Source organism: Carettochelys insculpta, chromosome 2, assembly GCF_033958435.1.
Source record: "Carettochelys insculpta isolate YL-2023 chromosome 2, ASM3395843v1, whole genome shotgun sequence".
Lineage (NCBI taxonomy): Eukaryota > Metazoa > Chordata > Testudines > Carettochelyidae > Carettochelys > Carettochelys insculpta.
This window is the reverse complement of record NC_134138.1, coordinates 184,888,836-184,904,255: the sequence shown is the minus strand read 5'-3', so window position 1 is coordinate 184,904,255 and position 15,420 is coordinate 184,888,836. Positions and strand designations below refer to the sequence as shown.

At 41.1% G+C, this 15,420-nt stretch overlaps 1 protein-coding gene across 3 annotated transcripts in view; it reads right to left on the bottom strand.

Annotated features, from left to right (window-relative positions):
* The window catches only part of AMPH (amphiphysin), a 175,378-nt gene that overhangs the window by 121,910 nt on the left and 38,048 nt on the right, over positions 1-15,420 (bottom strand). The window lies entirely within an intron of this gene.

Here is a 15,420-nt window from a genome sequence, read left to right as displayed (position 1 = left end):
CGTTTTGTGGGTAGACACTCCATGAGTTTTGTCGACAAAAATCTCTAGTGTAGAGGTAGCCAGTGTTTTAAAAACATTACGGAAATAAGCTTCACAATACTGCAGTGTGGAGAGTGTTATTTGTAATAACAAGGGAAATGGACACAGAGAGATCTATGAGACCAACAATTTAAAAATTAGGTATCTACAGGATATCAAGTCATTTATTTAAATGTCTATATTGAGGTATTTTCATTTAAATTTTGTAGCCTATTAGCTGGATTGCGTAAGAAGAGTATCAGACTGCTATTACCAGTTAATCAACTGGAGTTGGATTTAATCCCAGTTCATGAGAAAACTAGGAGGTCATTACTTTATGTTTTATAAAATGTTAATAACTTAAATTAACAGACTCTTAGCACACAAAAATACCCGAATTACTGAACATTTTCATCATTTAATCAGGATAAAATACATACATCCTCACATGGCATTTAATCGTCCTTTAAACTATGAGTGAAAAGACTTTGGTCCAAATACAGCCCTAGTTTCATCAGGAGTTGTGCCGGTTTACACCAAGCATGAATCGCATCCTTTGTTTTCCCACTTGTACTACTTCCAAGAGTGTAAGGTTATTCTTGGACTGTATTAGCATGTTGCCATTGCTTTCCGGCTGTGCATTGATTGACAAGTGCAGAATGTTTGCATAGCCCTCAATTTTCATTAATACATACTCCATGGCTGTGAAAAAATCCATTTGTCATTTATTCAAAGCAGAACCACTAACATCTGTCAAAGCATTTAAAATACAACTCCATATACTTCTGGGTTTGCCAAAGGAGGGCTGTGGGAGAATATTACAGCAACTCTCTTCACTGATACGTAGCTGCTCCTTGTCCTCTTGATGTTTGATCAAGTGACTTCCTAGAATAGAACTACTTCAGGCATGCTTGAGGACTGCACTTAACAACCATTCTAACAGAGTCGCTGAATCAGCCAGGATGATGCACTGGGCTGTTTTTCAAATATCAAGAAACATTGACATGTGACAGCAGAGTACCAAGCTGGAAAACCTTCTCCTTGTCACTAATGAATAAGCAATAGCCTCCAGTTCAGATTGTGTAAGAAGCTTTCCCAATTTCTTTTTCCTACCACACAAAATATCACGTGATCCAAAGATGACACCAGGGAGCAAAGATGACAAATTTATACCTGCCTGGGTCTATGTCCCAGAAGGAGAGGGGCCATGGACAGAGGTGGGTAGCCCTAGGGCAGTCAGCCCTCAGCGTTGCTGGACCTTGGCACTGGCCCCTACCCCCACTCCATCACAACCACATGCAGTGGCAGAGAAGCACTGCGGTGGCACTTCAAAGGGTCCTGGAGCTTTGGTTACTTTGGCAACATCGGTGGCCAGACCTTCAGGCCCCTTTGAAATGCCAGGTTCCAGGACAACTGCCTCCTTTGCCCCCCCATGGGTGGGCTTGGGCATTTGCTCTCATCCAGGGGTATTTGTACCTCTGTGGGTACGCAGAGGTCTTCCAGAAGGTCCATCATCTCATCTAGACATTTGCCTAATATTACAACAAGCTAAATAAAAACACTAGTGAAGTCAGTACAAACTAAAATTTCATACTGTTTGTATACTGTACATTGAAATGTAAGTATAATATTTATATTGCAATGCACTCATTTTATAATTATATGAGGAAGTAAGCAATTTTTGAGCAATAGTGTACTGTTACACTTTTGTAGTTTTAGGTCTGATTTTGTAAGTGAGTAGTTTTTAAGTGAGGTGAAACTTGAGGGCATTCAAGACAAAAATCTGACTCTTGAAAAGGGGTGCAGTAATCTGGAAAGACTGAGAGCCACAGCTCCAAGGAACACCCACAATATCTTAACTGAGCTGTCTAAACTGGAGCCAGGGTTACTGGTACAATTTTGTTCGACTTTCTACCACATCACTAAATTTGCTGCATTAATGCTGTAATGAAAACTTGACTTCTTTTAATTAATATCAGCATATCTCTTTGTTACTGAATGTGCATTCCAACTGTAGTAACGATGTAAGTTTATCCCCATATAGATTTGATAAGACTTCAGCTTTGTCCACCTGATCCTTCTGCAGTTGAATTCTTTTTTAATTATACCTACTCACTGTTGGTTAGTGACCATCATTCCAGAAGTTTGATGACATCTGGATGTTCCTTGCTCCTTCAGCAAAAATTTAACTGAGCCCAGCCATCATGTGGAAATTCAAATTCTCCAATCACCCACATTCTGTCCCTTTCTCTTGGCTCATCCAGAATGTACATTCTAAACCATGGCACCCTGACTGTCCCTATTTATTTTATAGTTCTCTCTTTGTGCATCTGCCCTCCCCACCGACGGTTACTCCAACTCCATTTCATGTCACCCGCAGACACTGTTCTCTACTACTTGCTATGGATCTCTGCAGCTCCAACCTCTGTCCTGTCTGCACTTGTTCTTTTTTCCTTAACCCTCCCACTTCCACCTCCCAAAGAAGAAGGACTAGCGTCTTCATTGAACTTCCTGTGTTTCCACAACCTCTGCCATTCATGCCAGGCTCCTCTGAGCTTTAGGGCACCAAACACTGCAGTGGCTGTCAAAGGAGAGTTATGTCCCTGCATATTTCACTGCAATGGTATCTGCATTTTGGTGTTCACATACACAATTTGCAGAGCACTATCGGAAGCTCACGATTAAAGACTTTACACAAATGGAAACCTATTGGCCAATCCATTTTCCTGAATCGGGATGCTTGAAGACTTACTTTATTGACGGATGCATTTCTACTGTTAATTTTAAGCCACTCTTTGTTAATGTTTTGTGTATCATAAAGGGCTGTGATGCATGGTAACAGTTAGTTAACAAACAAGAACAGCACTCTATAATATCCAAACAAGCATAAAAGACTGCAGTGTAGAACTGTTCTATTCATCAACATGAAAACTGAAAATATCTAAATGGCAAAATGTGCAAATTATGCCAGGGAAAAATCAATGCCCTAATAATCTCTTGTAGGAATTACAGAACACAGTTATAGATCGTTCTGCAGATTACAAAAGCATGCACTAGGGAGCTACATTGAACAAATATCACTGTAACACACACAAAGTAAGACACAAGCTTTCTAGACTAATGACTGATTGGTATATGAAATAATCAATGTCATTTTGTGTGGGAGAGGAGCAGCAGTATGGATCCAGAATGCATTTCAAGAGGGACTTGAGCCTCATTAATATTTGATGGCAATGAAAATAGATTCATGTTGGTATTTTCAAAGGTTTATACAACGTGTGATTAAGCTTTTTCTTTTTAAGATAAAGATGCATTTAAGGACAGCAGTCACTTATTTAATATGCCAGTGTCTTGTTGAGCTAGGAGGGACAGATCCCCAGACCATAGTGTAAATAGATGCTGTCAGAAAATCTAACTGGATTATACAGGATGGTGGCCGCCTGCTAATATAATTATAAAAGATCCTGCAGGAGAGCTGAGCTGGTCAGCAGGAATTCAAGAAGAAGTGGGAAGGGGATGAGTCTCAGACCTGGTTTCCGAGAGAGAGGGCAGAGATATAAACACTAGTAGCAATGTCTCTCCAGCAACATTTTCTGTTTACTGTCTTTCTGATGGCTGTCCCTCACCTCTTCTTTACAGTATTAAAAACAGCAGTCCCCTATTATCTGCTACTGTCTCATCAAATACTTATGGCATGAATGCTGAAAGTACAGAAGGGTGCTGTCTGCAACAAATGATAAAAGACCGACGTGTAAATCCTGGATGGCTTCACAGAGGTCTTGTTTATTCTGAGAAGCAGCACAAGAGATACACCAGCCATCCCCAGCCAGCTGTGTCTGACATGACTGTAAGGCAGAGGGAAACATTCCTCCAAACAAGGTGGTCCTGGAATTGAATACTGCTGAGGAGCTTCACAGGGAGGTGACAAGGAGGAGGACACCAAAGAGAGATGGTGAACAAAATAAAAAACATTAACATACAATAGGCGCAGGTTGAACCTCTCTAGTCTGGCAGCCTCAGGACCTGACCAATGCTGAATGACAGAATTTCTCAAACCGCGGAAGGTCAACATTGTCTAGCACACTACCAACACTTCCACTGCTTACTGGGCTCTTAGAAGGCATTTAGGGGTAAATTAGAGCCAAATAACAGCACAGAACAGTGAGAGCCAGGACTGGTGGCTGGAAAAATCCCAGGAAACTTGGCCATACCCATCACAAGTGGACTTTCAGCTAACTAAAATCATGCCTGACTATGGATGTTTCTGGACCAGAGAGTGCACAACTAGAGAGGTTCAGCCTGTAGTGGGGAGTTAAGAAAAGGATGTCGGAGAGGAAGAACCATGTTCAGGTTGGAGGAAAGTTAGACACGAGGGTCCTGAAATTTGCCAGGTTCAGCATGCACGCAGTGAAACAGAAAATAAAGACGAAGGAGGAGCTAAAGAGGCATCTCAAAGGACTGAAGGATCCACCAACTCTACTTCCTTTGGCTATGACTCTTTTTGCATCTGTACGTGCTGCCTCTTCACACAAAGACTGATTGGTTCCCGTTTGACTGAACAAGACCATGATGCAATATCCCAAAAGTAACAGCCCAACCACACAGTAGCAGCATAACTAAACACCTTTTAGACCTCTTATTGCACCCCAAGCAAATCACTAGTCTACTCTTGTGAATTAATGACATTCCAAGCAAATGAGCCCTCTCCCACCTGACACTTGGTCACTTGGTTGTTTCCCATTAGTGTTCCTACTGAAAGAGTATTTAGATTAACAGTATACATAGTCTTGCTGTACTGATGCTTAAGTCCACCCAGCCCATAGTATTGTTCTTTAAAAATTCTGTTTCTGTCCACCTGATGTTTAGTACTGACCAAGACCAAGAACCAGCTAGTCTGAACCTAACCCAGGCTAGTCTGAATGGTCTTAGGAGCACATTCCCAGTATTTTGAACAGAGAACTGTGAAAGGTTCACTAATGCCAAAAAATCTCGAAGACCATAGAAATATTGGCAGGCCAATGGCATATAAGATCTTAATAGAACTTGTCCAACTTTGATGGACTAGTAATTTCATAATCAAAATGAAATATAATACAAATTTATTTATTTATTTATACAACAGAGTACCAAGAGGAAAATGTTAACAGACTGTAAAATTATGTCTCCACCACAGTATGAAGTTTATCATACTACAATTAACTTATTACAATTTATCTTCCTGTGGTTCTCAACAGCAATACCTGATATCAATATCAAGAAGTTATCTCTAAAGCCGTGTCTACACGTGCACGCTACTTCGAAGTAGCGGCACTAACTTCGAAATAGCACCCGTCACGGCTACACGTGTTGGGCGCTATTTCGATGTTAACATCGACGTTAAGAGGCGAGACGTCGAAGCCGCTAACCCCATGAGGAGATAGGAATAGCACCCTACTTCGACGTTCAACGTCGAAGTAGGGACCGTGTAGTCGTTGCGCGTCCCGCAACATCGAAATTGCGGGGTCCGCCATGGCAGCCATCAGCTGAAGGGTTGAGAGACGCTCTCTCTCCAGCCCCTGCGGGGCTCTATGGTCACCGTGTGCAGCAGCCCTTAGCCCAGGGCTTCTGGCTGCTGCTGCTGCAGCTGGGGATCCATGCTGCAGGCACAGGGTCTGCAACCAGTTGTCGGCTCTGTGGATCTTGTGTTGTTTAGTGCAACTGTGTCTGGGGGGGCCCTTTAAGGGAGCGGCTTGCTGTTGAGTCCACCCTGTGACCCTGTCTGCAGCTGTGCCTGGCACCCTTATTTCGATGTGTGCTACTGTGGCGTGTAGACGTTCCCTTGCAGCGCCTATTTCGATGTGGTGCTGCGCAACGTCGATGTTGAACGTCGACGTTGCCAGCCCTGGAGGACGTGTAGACGTTATTCATCGAAATAGCCTATTTCGATGTCACTACATCGAAATAAGCTATTTCGATATAGCGTTCACGTGTAGACGTAGCCTAAATGAGTCAAGTTTCTCTTATGCCAAGAACTGAGCACCAGTTATAAAGCCTTAATTTATCTCGGACTGCATAATTTTGTTTTCTTAATTAGACATTCAAATTCTATTAAAAAGTGAGAGTGAAAGTAAGAGAATGCCATCCTTTCCAGATTTTATCTCTGAATTAAAAATTTCAATGTACCAATAATGAGAAATTTCCTCATCTCATTTGGGAGACAAATAAAACTGTTTCACTTGGTGTCCTTTTTTAAACCACAAGTCTAAACTAAAGAATACTTTAATTATAATGGACCTTGAATTTAAAACTCCACCCTTCATCGTTCCAGTCTTTATTGAATTGCAATATCTATTTTGCACTTTCACATTACTGATAAGGTATTAGTGGACCAAGAAATCTGTAAGTGTAACTACCTTTAGATCTGAAGTAATGGGGCTTTTTTCTAGTTTAAATCCATAATGTGGCATCTGTTCCTTAACAGCCAAATCCACTGATGGAACTTTCACTTAGTTACAGGTGAAGCCACTGACCTGATCTAATTTACGTCCAAGGTACCTTGGCTTTTGGCACAAACTCGAGAAGAGAATTTGAATATGTGGTTTTCCCTGTTAGAATTTTTGTATTTTTTGTATTTTGTAGTTTTGTATTTTGGCAATTTAGGGCAATCATTCCTGATCCCTTCCACATTTATTGCTGAGATCTGTAATGAACATAGGTGCACTGTGAACACGAAGGCAAGAATCTACGTCATGGCTTATAGGCTAGCTGTAGACTCAACAGTTAGCTGCACATCATGCTGGACTACCTTCCACCACATACAGATTTGTCCCAGCTAAGGCGCCTGGATTTCAGAGTAGCAGAACACCATTATGAGATACACATTCCACATGCAGTGAAATTTGATGCATTCCCTACCTTATATCTAAGGCTATGTATTGGCTAATGAGCTTTCATGGGCAGGACCCACTTAATCTCCTGGGGTTCAATTTAGCATGCTTAGCACGGACTTGCTAAATCAAACCCTGAGAGTGCCCCTGTCAACGGCAGTACTCATTGCTTTCGCAAGTAGTAAGGAAAGTCTCATCAACCTCCCACAGTGGGGTCTCACCAGAAATCCAGCCTAAGGTAGGTCAACTCCAGCTATGCAATTTTCATAGCTGCAGTTGCTTAACTTAGGTCAAATTTCCTTTCTAGTGTAGACCAGCTTTCTGACTCCTAATGGTGCATAACATTATTCACTCACTGGGACTTATCTGATGAGGTAGCACCAGTAATGAGCTTCCTTTCACCACTGGGAAGTTACTAAACCTTCTTCCAGAGTAACCACCTTTGCACATTATCACTCACTATTGAATAAGATAACTATTGTATGGGTGGAACCTCTGAGGTATCCTGGACCTTGCCAAAGAGACCTGGGAGGAGCAGCCAAACTATGGGCACAACATCGAGTACGTCCTTCAGATGAAGGACCAGATTGCCAAGGTTACGCCCATTGTCTGGGAGCAAATATTCAAATCACCCTGAAAAATAAGATGGAACTCATCGATTTAAAAACATAAAAAGTCCTTGAAATCACAGATCCAAACCTTCAAGGCACTTAAGCACCTAACTCCCACTGATTTCAGTGGCAGGTAAACATCTAAATGTCTGAGAGAATTGGGCCTGTGATTTCTCAAAGAGTTCTCCAAAAATGCACTTATCCATATCACAGTTTGTGTGTTTGGCATATTTTCACAGCTCTCTACAAGCATCTTGAAGCATAGTGTCTATGAAGCAGTAATTTCAGAATTAAACCTGTATTTTATGAAAGAAGAATGTTAGCCAAATATTTCTGGGAAATAATTAGTCTTCCAGAAGAGTCATCAGAATTCACTTTCACACTTTCATTACTTTAATAAATTCCAAACATTGAACAATTTTAAAGGTCAGATAAAGTGTCATGGAAACAACAAAGTCAATTAAAAACAGCTCCATTAACATATCTTTCTTACATTTCTTTTTTTATGTTACCTGTCACTAAGGACATTTGCATCAATGCCTTTTCTCAAGTGTTTGTGCACTCTTGCTGCTTATTCGCCACCTAAGATCATAATCTTCAGGGAACTGGAGAAATTATTGCCATGTTTCATGAAGGATAGTGACATCAGGCTGGGAATAAGTAGCAAGAGTGGATTAATTGTTAAGAAAGAGTCTATTTTTGTGCCTCAGTGAGGAAGGCCAGGTAAATCAATTGCAGATAAGTCAATTCTAGCTGCTCAACTGCCATAGTTAGAGTTGCGTATCTGCAATTGATTTACCTGGCTAGTGTAGACCAAACCTCATTTGTAGCTTAAGAAGGAACATGAATGTGGAAGAGAACGGAAGGAAAAAAAAGAAGGGCCTCCTATTAAGACCACAGAATGCAGCTCAGGAGAACTAGTTTCTTTCCATGCCTGTGCATGGGACTCCTATGTGACGTTGGGCAAGTCACGTCAACTAAACTTTTCACTGGTTGTTGATAACTGTGTGTGTTCCTCAACTGCTGGGTGCTGAACTAGAGACTTGGAAGCCTGGTTTGAAGATGGGTGAGCACTCACAGCTGCAACAGAAGTCAATGGGAGCTGAGCTCTGTGCATAGAGTGCTACAAAATGCTAAGTACTCTGCAAAATTAGGTCCTAGACATGTAGAACTGGGCACCCCAAATTAATGAACATAGTTCGCCTTCATTTCTGTGCCTCAGCTCCCCATCTGTAAAGTGGGGATAATCTCATGGCCTCATCCCACAAGTGAGTTATGAAAATGATCTAATATTTGAGATGCATTGGATGAAACAGTGGCAGGCCCCCACAGAAAACCCCTGCCCTTCCACACACTTCTCCGTAGCTCAAACATTGCTTGCTGATGTCACAAGGAAAGAAGTCAGTCACCCTTCTCTACAGTGACTTTTCACAGGCCAAGTCCTGAGGTTTCTCTGTGGGTTTAACAGTCTTTATGCATGCAAGTGCCCTCTGTTCTCACTCAGGTGAGTCCTCCCTGTCTCAGAGTTAACAGGAAGCTGGGAGTTTCGGATTAGGCCCAATGTTCATGTTCAAAAGAAAAGGGATTAAAGAGAGCTGGTGATTAATTCATTGTATGTTTCTCGAAACAAAAACTGACTATTGTAATGGTTGTTTGGTCTCTGATTGTTCCATGGCAAAGATCTGTAAACCTGTCAAAACTTCCCAAATAGTTTTTAAAATATAATGTACTAAAAATGCACCAAACTGATTCGTCATAATGCTTTCAACCAAAAATTCTAGCCATGGTCCAGAGCATAACTGACACATGATACCACGGTCCTGAAGGTTCAGAGACTGGCCTCCCTTCGTGCCACTCCTGAGAAACAGCACCAACTGTGACATTCAGTGTGAAAGAAGGGTTTTGTTAGCAATCCTAAATGCAGAGGTGCCTCTAACTGTTCAGCATGCAAGATAGTCCTGCTGATGCTAAAACAAGGCTTGCTGCCAACGTGCTTTGGCTCTTCTTCAGCAAAGTGAAGTCTGCATCAGACAGGTAATGCAGCAGGAACAAGACATCCTTCAATAAGACGCAGCCACAGACAATCTGTCACTGAAAAAGCAGTGGGCGCAGGGCACATAACTGAAGTATATTTATTAAATTAGACTGAAGGAGACACTGAGCTAGGAGTTTTCCTGCCTTTCCCCTCCCCCACCATGTATTGGAGCAGCAAGGTATTATGTCCTTCACTTTTGGACACGGTGTTCTATTAATCCATAGCTCAGCACAATGAGAAACAGTCCAAGTATTTTGCACTGTGTAGCGAATGGCTAACTGGGGAGAGAAATGCCGCTCTTTGCTTACTATGGTAGTTTGATGTGCACATTTTGCCTTATATGGCTGACCTCCTGGCTTTTCCATGGCTTGATAAATCAGTCATAATTTAAAAAAAAACAAAAATCAATGGGACTTAATTCAGTGGTAAGAAAAATGGTGTCACACATGGAAAATGAGGTTAGGTCTGAAAGTAGGGTTAAGCATGTATAAGCACAAAGCAGCACAACTGGCACCAAAAGAAATGTGTGTCATTTCTGCACACCACTAATCAGAAGACAGTAGCTCTTCCATCCATCAGTGTTTTTAATGCCTAACCCAGCAATCCCTCTGTGAGTCTAGGTATATATACAGCCCCATCATTCCCGTGTATTTTTCCCACAGCAGTCCCCTGAGGTAGGGAAATACCTGCATTGTAAAAATGGAGAAGTGTAGTACAGAACAGCGCAAGGGACTCGCCTCTCCATCTAATCATGCACTAAATCATCTGGGAAATGAGCCCAGATCTCCTCTATCACAGTCCAGTGCCTTAACCACAAGACCATCCCAAGGACCAAGAGTGTGCGGTGCTGAGCACCTCTCAACAAGTGGCTCTCAGATGCGCTCATGGTCCTGTTCAGGCAATGCAATAGAGGACTATGTGAGTAAGGGTTTTCAGACCCAATCTCAAAATGCCAGTCATCTCTCCTCGAAAAGCACTCAACACCTCTTGTGAGGCATTCTGCACCTCTTCGGAGTGAGAAAAATATCACAAGAGCTACACACAATTACTGATTGGGGGACTGAGCTCCCTGTGCATCTGCATGAGGCCTCGTTCTCTTTCTGTGGGAGATGCCTCATTTAGTCATGGGAGCAAAAGTTCAGAAACACAACAAAGACTCAGTCCTACTTACCTCATTCATAGGAGCAGATTCACTGTTTTGCACGGGTCTGCTACAGGTGGAAACTCTCTGTCTGTCTCTCTTAGCTGGAAAACTGCTTAGCATGGGTGTGGCCAAGTTTCCCCTGGTTCCATGAAGTTTCTTTCCAGCTACCAGTCCTGGCTCTCAGTGTTCTGTGCTGTTACTTGGCTCTAATTTACCCCTAAATGTCTAAGAGTCCAGTAAGCAATATAAGCGTTGGTAATGCTGCTAGAAAATATAGACCTCCCATAGTCTGGAAATTCTCTCATTCAGCACTGGTCAGATCCCAAGGGTGCAAGGCTAGGAGGGTCGACTAGTACAAGCAGGATTACATTCTCCATCTATTGCAGAAATTATTAAGTAGAAATAATTATTTAATTTCTGCTGACATGTTGTAGCAAAAAGTTTAAGACCAATTTTATTAAAGTTTTGAGTGCAAAAATAAATAAAAGATTTCAGGCTGTGAATTCTAATTTTGTATTATGCAATTTTTTTTAATTCTTAGATTAAATTTATGTCTGAAACTTTCAACTGTGCAAAATGGCTGCGGCAGCAGGGAGCTTCTTGGCAAAGACATTTCTTTAAAAATATTTTGATTATGAGCTTAAATACAATATACTTGTCACATAATAAACCACAATTGCTTTGAGGGGCAACCAGAACTGTACCTGTTTAAAAACATGGATAAATACATATTTAACCTCTGACAGCCACTAGCAGATTAAAAATGCAATGCAAATCCAAGCATTCTGTTAATACATTCCTACATTTCCTTCCTGAAGGCCCTGAAGTACACAGTGGGAAGGAATGTAAGATGCATACAGGCACTTAGGTGTGTATTGGTTTTTCTTTAAATCTAGAAAGAAATTATTAGTCTGTCCTGTGTTCATGACATAGTGTGACATTACAAAGGCTTGTTTAATTGAGAAACTAGTTTACATACCTGTAGGAAATGCTCCATCAAGGTTCATATGGTTCTGATGTATAATTCAAGTAACTCCCATATATTGATTTAATGACATATAATGCCCTAATTCAGTCATGTGCACATCTAACTTTAGGACCCACTGAAGTCAATGAGACTATACATGTAGTTAGGTATAGGATGGACTGGAAATCAGCCCCTTCCCAGAATCAGCTAACACAGCAGAGTGTTTCAGGTAAATACTGACAGCCTTTATTAAGGCCTACATTAAAACTAGCTAAAATCTGGACTGTAGATTAATATCCTGATTAGTGTGATTATATTGTTGCAAGATTAAGTGGTTTGGTACAAAAGGAAAAATAGTCAAAACGATATCTGCATAGGAAAGAAGAAATTTTTGTTCTGAAAACATGAACTAAAACTTGAGCTGTATAATATGGAGCTGTCACCCACAAGATTTAGCTGTGTGAAGAGCTGTAGTGATACAGATCCACATTTGTCATTTGCCATATCTATCCCGTTTTCCCTTACAAATTAATGCAATAAACTCTGAAACATTCATTACAAATTGTGTTCTGAATGACGTTGCCTGCTGGTGATACTCAGGGTTAGGAATGTCACCTTTTGGAAGTAAAGAGTTATTACGCTTAGCTCCCTCATTAACCAGGTATTGTGGAATGTGATTTAGGGGATATTTAGAACAAACTGACATCAGATTTTTTAAATGTCAGGATGAAAATGGATAGAGGCAGTCTCGGTCTTTTTGAAAATAATAATGTTCAAGGTTTGGGGCCCCCTCATAGCCCCACTTTAACCCTTTTCACCTTAGAAGCCTCACCTCCTGGTGAGAAATATTAAGCACGGCAAAGGCTGTCTGTGGACATCAAAAGAGAGCAATGAATGGTGTTGAGAACTTTAAAACAAGCAGCACTCAGGAAAAAATGACTCTCACCCTTAAAGAATCTGGCAGCTGGGGGATAAGATGACAATGCTGGAGGGAGAATCATTGGAAGAGCCAGGAAGAAGGTGATGGGATAGGTCACCCTGTCAGAACCTTCCCCCAACTCTTCCTACACCTGGGCTACCTAATTCTTGGGGAGTGGAGGGGAGATAGGGACCTCCCCATTATCTTTGCAGTGGCTCTCCTCTGAAGCAGCAGAAGCTTATGGAATCAAAAAGAGTCTCAGCTTCTCCTTGTTGCTCACTTTATCCCCTTACTGCTGATATTGGCACCAATCCTACATCAACTTAAATGCAATCAAGATCCCACCTGTAGGCTGCAACTCTTGGAAAGCGCTCCCAACAAAAGAGGTGACTAGCTTCAAAACCCTACTATTAAAATTATATGAATTATTTTAAGTTAAAGATCAAGATGATTCTATCTTTTTTAGTAAATTTATCAGCTCACTCAAAAGTGAAGGCCTGAGGAGATCTCATCCCAGGAATCCTTTTCAAGATATGGAAGTTGTAGGACGATAGAACTGGAAGGGGTCTGGAGAAGTCATCAAGCCTCCTACACTGAGGCAGGACTAAGATAACTTAAACGATCTCTTAAAAACTTCCCATAATGGGGATCCACCGCCTCCCTCAGAAGCCTGTATTCCAGAACGTAATTACTGTTATAATTATCTAACGTCCAACTTAAATCTCCCTTATAGCAGATAAGACAATTACAGTACTTCTTGTTCCAACTTCAGGGGACATGGAAAACAATTAATCACCATCCTCTTCATAACCATCCTCAATATATATATGCAATATCATGTCACTCCTTTGTGATCAGATTACCCAATTAAAAATGAAGTTTATTAATCTTTACATAGTCCTTACCATCTCGGCTTTATCTACATTGCTATGAGCAAGGGGTGTGATTCTCCTGCTCGTGTATACCTACCTGCGCTAGTTTTTGTTCCACTAGAGGAAGTGTATATAAATAGTAGCACAGCCATTGTATCATAGGCATCAACAGCAGCAACACGGCTTACCTCTGCCAAGTATGTACTCCCAGAAGGTTTGGGCACAGGTAAGTTGTGCCATTGCCACTCATGTTCTAACGATGACACTCCTACTCATATTACACACAGTTTAGTTCAAGGAGAGCTAGCGCAGATATGCGTACACAAGCTAGGAACCGCACCCGTACCTCACAGTGTAGCCATGGCCTTTACGGAACGTGCAGCTGCTTAAATGCAATGCCACTGAAGAGGTTGGTAGGAGGAGAAAAACATAGCTTATTTCTGTTAATATTGCCGAAAGTAATAACCCTGGCAACTGTTACACAAAACTCTTAGTTCCTTCCATACGGTCAGTTAAGGAGGGATGGATTCCTGCAATGTTCTTTGCCTAATAGTACTTAGAGAAGGAAGGTCCAGTTTCCTTCCAGCTACATGAACTATGTAAATTTGCAGGGAGCATGTCTGCCATATGTGCAGTTTTACTACACTCTTAGACTATAGCTCTAGATATCAAGAAAACCACTCACAAATCCGGCAGAGCTGTAAACCCTTGTTAAGTGAAAAAATGACAAGTAGCAGGACTGTTTAAGAGGTGAATAAACAGGTTAATTCCAAAAACTAACAGAGCTCTCTCTCCTTCATAAGCTCTTCACAGTAAAGAGAGGGCAGCAGTACTCCAACTCATATGTTTGAAGTGTATTTATATAAGCTATCTCTTTACCATAATCATCATCATGGAGGAATGGGTTTTTAACCAGTAAAACTACAGGTACTTTAAATACATAAATTGGAAAAAGAGTCGAATGGGTCATTAAACTGGTTTCCAGGCTCAAAAAATGGATCAACATTTACCAATTGACTGTTCTCATAATTTAACTTTGATATATCTCTTCATCATGCTATTCAAAACCTTATATGTGTGGAACATGTGTTATCTGCCAGGAGTTGACTTGTAGACTGTTTAAAACAGGGTTGACTGTGTAGGCCAAATATAACCCAGGGGCTTACAGGGACCATGGCTGAATGATGTATCCAAAAGGCCTAGAGTCTGTCAACTCCACTGAAGATTATACTGTCTGCTATCCGCTCTTTCATGCTTATTAGTAATTTCACCAGAGTCCTGAAAGTCTGGCTGCAACCAGTTTAACATCTTAGATATCCCATCAATATCCTGAACTCAACAATTCATCTGTTACGGGTATCATACGATGTTTTCTATTAACTCACATATAGTACAGGGATGGGCGATGTGTAGTTTTGAAAGTCCTTTAAAAAAAACACTGATGACCACAGATTATAAAACTATCATTTCATCATTCACTTGCCTTTCAAAGTCTTTCCAGATGTATTTATTTGTTCACCTCTAATTCTGATAGCAGCTGACGTATAATTTACCAAGTAGTATCTTGTATGAGCTCTTTCAAACCCATCTGTTTTATCCCATACGTGGGGGAGGGAGTGTCTCCCTAAGGTGTCTCCCAAACAATTTCACTTCTGCTCTTGAGGAACTTAGGCATGCAGTAATACTGTACTAGAAGAACCTAACAACCCACTCATTTTTCAAAATTCATGATAATTTTCCCTCTCCAACTAGCAATCCAATGAAAACTCTGTCAAGCACAAATCAAAAACACATGGAAAGTGGCTGCATTTGTTAGGCCCCGTATCAAGTTACACAGAAAATGTGAAAAACCCCTCATGTGAGAGCAGGACCCTTACATTAGCACTCTTGGACCATGTTCATTTTCCAGCAACCTCCTTTCAGTTTCACTCATGCTAATTTATATATGTGCCTGACATTCAGTTTCCAACATTCAAGGAGTTGTGAAG